The sequence below is a fragment of the Chelonoidis abingdonii genome, chromosome 1 (genome assembly GCF_003597395.2).
Source record: "Chelonoidis abingdonii isolate Lonesome George chromosome 1, CheloAbing_2.0, whole genome shotgun sequence".
NCBI lineage: Eukaryota > Metazoa > Chordata > Testudines > Testudinidae > Chelonoidis > Chelonoidis abingdonii.
In genome coordinates, this window is record NC_133769.1 from 368279280 (window position 1) to 368288369 (window position 9090).

At 56.8% G+C, this 9090-nt stretch overlaps 1 protein-coding gene across 1 annotated transcript in view; it reads right to left on the reverse strand.

Moving 5' to 3' along the window:
* The window catches only part of RHOG (ras homolog family member G), a 32858-nt gene extending 23768 nt beyond the window's left edge, over positions 1 to 9090 (reverse strand). Inside the window, exon 1 of the mRNA XM_032767124.2 lies at positions 8882 to 9090. The gene's annotated coding sequence lies outside the window, so the exon portion shown is untranslated. The remainder of the gene's footprint in view (positions 1 to 8881) is intronic.

Consider the following 9090-nt stretch of genomic DNA (forward strand, 5'->3'; position numbering starts at 1 on the left):
CCACCCCCACTACACTGCCTTCCCCTCTCTCACACAGCTCCCACCCCCATCACACACACGGCACTCCCTTGTCACACACACACACATGCCCCCACTCCCACCCCCTGCCAGCACCACACCACACACACTGCCCTCCCCAGAGTCCGGCCATGGATGCCTAACAGACATGCTGCCCCCACCTTTCACGGCCCCCTTCCCCCACCATCACCACCCTGGCCCCCTCTCACTGCCTCGCCTCCTCTGTTGCCCCCACCCATGTCACCCCAGCCTTGACGGGTGCATCCCCAGCCCTCACCCACCGCTGGGCCCTAGCAACGGGCTACGAGCCCAGAGGAGTCTACAGGCTGCCTGCACGGCCTTGCTGGGGCAGCAGGATTGCATGGGGCGGGGGCGGAAACACCCCAGGGCACCTCCCTCTGCCCAGCAATGATCCTCATCCGAGGCTGCTTCAGCAAGGGGAAGCTGGGGCCAGGACACACCGGCCGGCTGGCAAGTGATTCATAACGACCGCCCCCCCCGCAAGGGAAAACAACTCATCTTGCACTCAGCAGAAAAGGGAAGCAAAACCCTCTCTCTGTTTTTCAGATGCAGAATCCACCCCCAGCCCCTGCCGAGAACTCTGCCCGGGCGGGGGTTTTCCACCCAGAGGAGGGAAAATGTGCCAGCTGCCGAATGCTGGGGCACACAAACGGAGCCTGGCCCCCTCCTTAATGGGGCCTGCCGACTGTCTTTCCTGCCGCCCCCCCACCCCCGCCTGAGTCCTTCCACTAACCCTGCCCCCAAGTCCCTCGGCTGAGGCCTGGGATTCTCAACCACAGGGTCCCTCCCCTCGGATGGTTACGTGCACACCACTGTGGCTTGGCGCCACGACTCATGTTCCCCTAGCACTCCGTCAGCATCCCCCCCACCCCTAGGGAACCCCTAGCTCCCACGTACAAGACTGCTTAGCTTATCAGCCCTAGCAAGAGCCCAGCCCCCAGTGGCCTGGCTTTGGGGGGAGAAGGTGGCTGGCTTGAAAAGCTTCCAGCCTTTTGCAGAGGACTGCGTCCATGGTAAGAGCTGCCTTTGGACACCTGTCAACCCACGAAGGGGTAGCCTGGGTCTCTCCCCTTGGGCTGCAGTAACCTGAAATATTTGTCCTGCTGTGGCACCTAGCTGTCTCCACCAGAGTCAGGGCCCCGTTGCGTTAGGTGTTCAACACACTGTATTTACGGGCCCAGTGGAGCAGGAAATAAACTGCTCTCTGTGCAGCCTCCCCCATTCCAATTCTTTTCTGAAGAGGAAAATGAATGGCCATATAGTGTCCTTCACTCTGCTACACACACACACACACGCTCTGTCAGGAAGCAAAAGTACCTGGAAGCCGCCTGTATCTCCATGGGAGGGGAAAAAGAGGCTAGAGAAGTGTCTGACAGCTAGGACACCTGGGTTCTACTATAGGTTCTGGGAGGGGGTATGGGCTAGTGGCCGGAGCAGAGGACAGGGAGCCAGGACTTCTAGGTTCTCTTCCACCTTAGAAGAAACATAGGCCTTGCCATACAGGATCAGTCCAGTGCTTCATCTAGTCCAGTATGGCCAGCCAGTAAAGAACAGCTACACCCAGTTCTAATGGGAACAGTGCCTTCTTCAGAGCAGCACGTCTACCAAACCCCTTAAAAAATGCAACTTGACCCTGTGCACCGTCCCCTTTCCAACCTCCCAGTCATGGGCACAACCGTAGAGAAAGTAGGAACCACCACACTCCACCAACAGGGGACATCAGTCAGCATCCCGGATGCCTCCGGAGAGATCTAGGGGCACTAAAGGTGACCTCCTTGTGGCCATGGACACAGATAAGATCTTCATGGTCCTACCACTGGGCCCAAGGTACTGCTAGCTCGCACACTTGACACAGCAGGAGCTGATGGCCCAGCTTCCCAGTAGCTCCTGTCCTCCCGCTCAAGCTGTGCTAGAGACCTGAAGTGCTGCTGGTCCGAAAGGAGAACGGCTGCCCAAGAGATGCTGCCTCCGCCTTCCATTGAAGGCATGCAGACCCGATTCATCCAAACGGCGAGAAAGCTCAGAGCCATGTTTGACTCCTCAAAACTCCCTTTTCGCCTCCAGCTCATTAGGAAACTTGGTCCCTTCCTCCTGGAGGAGATGTGACCACAGGGATCCAGACATGTGTCACCTCCAGGCCGGGTTACTGTAACTGAAACTAAATGTGATGCTGCCACGCAGGTTCCAGCTATCCACCTCCATGGCTCAGACCAGTGTGAGTGCCTCAGACCCATGCTCAAGTGCCTCTACTGGATCCTAGTCAGCTTCCGAGGCCAGTTTAAGGACTTGGCCCTAATTTAAAGCACTTAATGGATCAAGTCCCTGCCGAATTTTGATCCGTGACCCACTGCCACGGCTGCGCTTCTCTGGACAACGCAGATCACAAAGCGCATGAGTGCTGGGGTCAAACATTCTCAGTCCAGGGGATCTGCCTGTAGAACTATTTCCCAGAGGAGCTCAGGAGATCCCAGAGACTGGCTGTCTTCAGAAGACACTGCCAAACCTTCTTCCTCTCTGGAAAAGGCTCTCCATCATCCAAATAACCGTCACCAGGCTGAACCCCCTAAGCCCTGCCAAGTGGAATTGAATCCCGAAAAAGGGAGACATGACAGAGACTCCACCAAGTCCACTAGGGACTTTGCTATTGCTTCTGATTTGAAATTGAAATGAAAAAGGACTCGCGCCTAGCGGAGTGACTGCTGTTCTCCTGTGTTTCCTGCTTTTGATACTTTCAAAGAACGCCTTGTGATTTGTTTTGATATCTTTGGCTGGATTCTCCCTGAACACCACCTTAGCCCGCCCAACCCCCATCTAACACGCCATCTGCTCCAGCCCGCGTGCAGCCAACAGAAAGAAGCTCCATTTTCAGAAGGATGCTGCTGTGGCTTGGAGGACATAGGCTCTTCTTGACTAATGTCTTCATTTATTTTTTATCAGCTGCTACTTTTCGTTACCTTTCCTCCCCAGCTACCATGCGTGCCCTAGACCTGCCAGTCTTCCCAGCAATCTAAAGCTAGCTTCCAGGACCTCTCTTGTACATTTCTTTATGTCACTGGTAACACAGGCTCCTTCCTGCACATGCCAGAAGCCTCTCTAAAGGTCTCCTGAGATCTGCTACACGTGGACCCAAGAGCCATGTCACTGAATTGATCTTCTGGTCACTACCTACCCAGCTATTGGTAATGATCAAATCCACCATCTTTACAGCCTATGTGTCTCACAGCTACCAGCTTGTCACTTTCTTCCTGTCTGCTTTGATAAAGTCCTCCAAGCACCTTTAGTTGCAACTCAGTGGCGACTGGATGTCTCTCTAAAAGATCTGCCCTAGTGCCTCCTCCCTCTCCCCCTCCCCCCATTTTTCGGGCACAAAGCAGGAATGGGTGAGTTTCTCTGGCCTCTACTATGCAGGAAGTCAGACTAGCTGATCAGAATGGTCCCTTCTGGCCTTAAAAATCTACAGATCTATGAACTAACATCCTATTTGTCATCGGCTTTATCTTTCAGTTTACTATCAGGTTTTGTATAAGGGCCAACACTGTAGTATCTAACTAGCAAGAGTGAATTTTTTTTTGTTTTAAAAAAACAATCAAAGGGTTAACCAAAAAAAGTAGCAGAAGGCAAAGGGTTCAGCTTTAGAAAAAGACGAGACAATCTTCTGTAAGGCTAGAATTAAGGATAAAAAAAGACAGAAAGTGACACAGCCAGCGTTCAAAACTAAACAAAGGGGAAAGTGAAACCAAAAAAGCCACAAATAGCTAAAAAAGGAAGATCAGACTTAGAAATAAGTTAATAGAGAGAAGGCTGAGCTTGAATATCGTGAAAAAGGGACAAAGTCAAGGGTTTAAAACCGATGAAATTCTAGTGTTAATTATGCACAAAACAGGAAAATGTATATGTATATAGAGAGAGACATAAAAGCAATTTGAAATGTTTTAAAAATTAAATCGTTATTTTAAGGCTAATAAGGGCCAATCCTGCAAATAGTTATCCACGCGCTTCATGTTAGTGAAACGTGTAGTTCCATGGGACTTCCATGTTTCAAGTTAAGCATGATCTTAAGTGTTAACAGCACTGGGGCAGGGTCCAGAGTGGTAGCTGTGTTAGTCTGTATCAGCAAAAACAACGAGGATTCCTTGTGGCACCTTAGAGACGTACAAATTTATTTGGGCATAAGCTTTCATGAGCTTCATCAGATGCATGGAGGGGCACATAAAGTAGTGAAGTGGGTTCTAGCCCATGAAAGCTTATGCCCAAATAAATTTGTTCGTCTCTAAGGTGCTACAAGGAATCCTCTTTGTTTTGGGGGCAGGATCTGTGTCTTCACACGAGGGGGCCCCCAACCTGACCAGGGCTTCTAGACATTACAGCAATATAAAGACTCTTAACCAGTAATGCCAGAGGGATAATAGCTCCCTTCCTTAGCCGGGTGGCCGGGAGGTTTCACTCATCTGTGTTTGTAAACTCCTTGGGATGCAAGGTGGGATGGTCATTCCATGCACCAGAGAAGCCTCTGCTACTAGTTCTCCAAGCTACTCATGAGTGTGCACAGCTTTGAACACAGAAAGCAGCTCGGAAGTGTGAAGTACCAGTATGATAATCAAGGCTGTTCATACATTGGAACGGCCTCTGGCTGCCCGAGGAAGGGAAGGGAGGTGGCCTTCCAAAGAGATGAAATAATCGTAACCATACAGTAACAAGGAGAACCCAGGGGAAACCTCATTCCATAGTATTGCACAGACGCTTGGACAGTGAGCGACTTCCTTAACAACCAAACAGTCACGCAACAAACCACCCCACTTAGAGGAGGGATTGCATTGGGGTTTAGAGCACATGCTCACATTCGGTGGGAACGGTCTGGTCTCACTTTTTCCTTGAGCTGCCTCCACCTTATTTCAGCTCTGTTCCATTCGCTCCTCCTGAAGCTCTAGCACTGTCGGAGACAGGCTACAGGGCAAGGTGAACCACAGCCTCTCATCTCTTCCCTCCTACCTGACTCCAGCTCTCCTCTGATTCACCTCCACTCCTCCACTCTCACCCATACTGCCTGATCCCTGTTGGATTCAAACCAGTGACCTAGCTGTCAAAAGCCAATTACTCACTCAAGTCCTTGGGAATCGGTCTATTTCTTCTGCAGCATCAACAACATAAAATGCATTGTGCAAAAATACAATTTACAAGGCTTAGTGTGTCTGGAAAAATATGAAACAGCCTTAAATACACTGTGATGGATTGGCATGTATGTATGAGCAGTCACATCATTGCCCTCTGCTGGACAGAATCAGAACTTCTAAACTGTGTGTCATGTGCCCTATAGGGCAAATGTCTAATGGAGATTCTCCTTTAGTGAAAAAGGCAGGGATCTCTGCTTTGGAAGCTGGAGAATCTCATGTCTATCCATGCTGGTGCCATGAAGTTCCAAGCAGCCATGCTGCATAGCACAGTGCCAACCATGACATTGGGGTGGCTCTGGCTTTGTTACACTATTTGAGGCTGTTTCTCATTCTAAGGAGGGGTCTGTATTCTCCAGGCAGGGCCATCTGCGCCATCCTGATGAGCTCAGCTTTCCAGCTCCCTCCGCCCTAACTTCAGGTCTAATCACCACCAGTGGCAGCCAATGACACTGGTGATGTCAGCCCAGGAAATCTGACCCTATGGGTACATCCACTCAGGCATCATCCGGGAATTGCCCCTGTTCAGACTGTTTGCTAGCAGCCCCCCTCCATCCTAGCTCAGGCCTGAGCCACTGAGTTCTGATGCCCACTTGTATCCCTAATAAAACGGGAGGCTGCAAATGTTTGTTCTTAGCCTTTTAGTAACACACAAAATGATGTGACCTAATGAAAATGCAGCTGAGCCCACGGAGGGCATCTCAGCCCAGTTCCCATGGTCTCAGCTCGCCTGGGATTGTGAGGGTGAAGACACGAGCGGCAGGGCAGGGATAGACAGAGTCACTGGCTCCAAGGCCAGAAGGGACCCATGTGTATAGCACAGGCCAGGGAACTTCTCCACAATAATCCCTAGAGCAGAGCTCTTAGAAAATGAAGAACAAAATCCACTCCCAGCCCTGGGAGGGGATCTTCTCTTCCCCTCCCCCACTCAGAACAAAACCCAGGCCGTGATCCTCCCCGAGACAATGAGACAGCAAGGAGGAGCCCACAGCTTTCCAATTAACAAAACCGAACAAACGCTGATGACTTTCTGCCCTTAACATGCTGCCTGCTCTAGCTCAGCACAAGAAGGGAACAGCCCAGCTGAGCTTGGCACGGAATGGCTCAGATGGAGAACCCCTGGGCCAGGCTCAGCTTGGATCCAGGTAGGAATGCTTGCTCAGTTTAGCCTGGCACAGCATGAGTCAGCCCAGCTCCCTGCAGCACAGCTCACACTGACCTAACAACAAGGGAAACTCCTACTTGTTCTGGGCCAAAGCCAAGCCTAGCTCGGAGGAGGGCTGGGAAGCAGGAGCAGAGGGCCAGGGAAGGAGGCGAGTGCCAGGCTTGTGGGGGAGGGCACAGGGCAGGCTGTGTTCTCAGGACAGACCTTCTCTCCTAGAAAAAACAGAGCCAGCCAGTCTGTCCAGGCTGCATGCACCCGGCTCCCCGGAGGAGGCAGTGACATAGACAGGCGCACCCCAGAGCTGACTGCTTCACCATTTTCCTCCTGGAGTTGCACCTTTTCAGAGTGCAGCACAGCACGGCCCGGCCCGGCATGGCACAGCCCGTCTCAGCCCAGCTCAGCCTTGCCCAACCCAGCCCAGTTCAGCCTCGCTCTGCCCAGCACAGCCCAACCCAGTTCTGCCCATCTCAGCCTCGCCCAGCCCATCTCAGCCTCGCCCAGCCTTTCCTGGTACAGGGGCTGCCCAGCTCAGCCTTGCTCTACCCAGCCCAGCTCAGCCTCTCTCTGCCTGTCCCGGCACAGCCCAGCCCGGCCCGGCTCTCCCATCTCAGCGTGGCCCAGCCCATCTCAGCCTCTCCCAGTACAGCCCGGTCCAGCTCAGCCTTGCCCGACACAGCCCAGCTCAGCCTCTCCCGGCACAGCCCAGCCCGGCCGAGCCTCCTTCACAGACAGACCCAGCAGCAGCTGTTGTCAGTTGCAGGCGCCTTTGGTGAAAACTCTTCTTCCTCCTCCTCTCCTTCCGCCCCCACCCCCGTCACTCCAGCCCCACAGCCCGACCCCTGCTTCACCCCCCGGGCTCTCTCCTGCTCCCGCTTTGCTGGCTGCAGCCTGGTCCCGGGAAGCGTCCTGACCCCCTTTCCACCAGACACGCATCACACTCCACCCCACCCAGCGGCACCCAGACCGCTCCGAGGGGACCCGCCCATCAGAGAACAGAGAGCAGCTGCGCCCGCCCCGAGGGACCCCCCCAGAGGCGCACTGCACAGTTCCCCACCCCGCTCCGAGGGTCCGCCCATCAGAGACCAGAGAGCAGCTGCGCCCACCCCGAGGGACCCCCTCCCCCAGAGGCGCACTGCACAGTTCCTCACACAGCTCCGGGGCACCCGCTCCAGAGGCACAGTGGATCAGCACCCATCGACGACCCCCCAGCCCAGAGGCGCCACTGGCACAGCTGCCCACCCCTCTCAGGGACCCCTCCAAGAGGCCCCTGCACGCTGCCCCCACCCGCGGGGAACCCCCATCCCATAGGGCGCCCGGCCACAGCTGCCCGCACCCCGAGCGGACCCCACAGAGGCGCATGCACACGTTCCCCACCCGCGCTCCGAGGGACCCCGCCCTCGCAGAGGACACAGTGCATCAGCACCACTGCAGTTAATCCGACGCACCCCCCCCAGAGCGCCACTTGCACAGCTGCCCCCCACCGAGCTGGACCCGCTCCAGAGCGCCCTGCCAAGCGCCCCCACCCCGGGGAGCCCCCACCCATAGGCCGCCCGGCACAGCTGCCCGTCAACCCGAGGACCCACAGAGGCGCACTGGCCAGTTCCAGTTCCCCACCGTCCGAGGGGGGGACCCGCCCTCAGAGGACACAGTGCATCAGCACCTCACTCCGACTGGACCCCCCCCCAGAGGCGCACTGGCAGCAGCTGCCCACCGCCGAGGACCCCCCTACCAGAGGCCGCCTGCACAGCTGCCCCCACCCCGGGACCCCGCACCCATAGGCGCCCGGCACAGTGCCGCGCACCGAGGACCCCACAGAGGCGGGACTGCACAGTTCCCCACCCCGCTCCGAGGGGACCCGCCCCTCGCAGAGGACCAGTGGCATCAGCACCACTCCGACGACCCCCCCCAGAGCGGCACTGCACAGCTCCACCCGAGGGACCCCCCAGAGGTGCACTGCACAGCTGCCCCCACCCGAGGAGCCCCCCAGAGGCGCTACTGCACAAGCAGCCATCCACCCCAGGGACCTCGCAGAGGCGCGGCAAGCTGCCCCACCCGAGGACCCCCCAGAGGCGCCCGGCACAGCTGCCCCACCGAGGAGGGACCCCCCAGAGGCGCCCGGCACAGCTGCCCCCCAACCTGAGGACCCCGCCCAGGGCGCCCGCAAAGCTCGCCGCCCATTCGGAGGACCCCCAGAGGCGCCGGCACAGCTGCCTGCACCTCGGGGGACTCCCGCAGGAGGGCCCGGCACAAGCTACCCCCCCTCTGGGGGACCCCCCATAGGCGCCCGGCACAGCTGCCCCCACCCCGGGGGATCCCCCCAGAGGCGCCCGGCACAGCTGCCCCCACCCCGGGGGATCCCCCCAGAGGCGCCCGGCACAGCTGCCCCCACCGAGAGGGACCCCCCCAGAGGCGCCCGGCACAGCTGAGAGGCCGCCGGGCTAAGGGGCGCGCCCCGACCCCCTCTCCCGGAAGGCGGGGGGGGGGAGCGCGGCGGGGAGGCAGGACTCACCGTGGCTCATAGCTCGGGGCGGCGGGGGGTGCGCGGTGAGCCGGGTGTTTCTCGCCTGGGGCGGCCGCTGCTGCTGCTCGCTCCCGGTGCAGAAGGAAGTGACTGAGGCCAGAGGAAGTCTGCAGAGCCAGGCACCAGAGAGCGTGAACAAGGAAGTTTCTGCTCCCTGGCTCTTACTTCCCCTCCTCTACCCCTGAGCACTGTCTGCT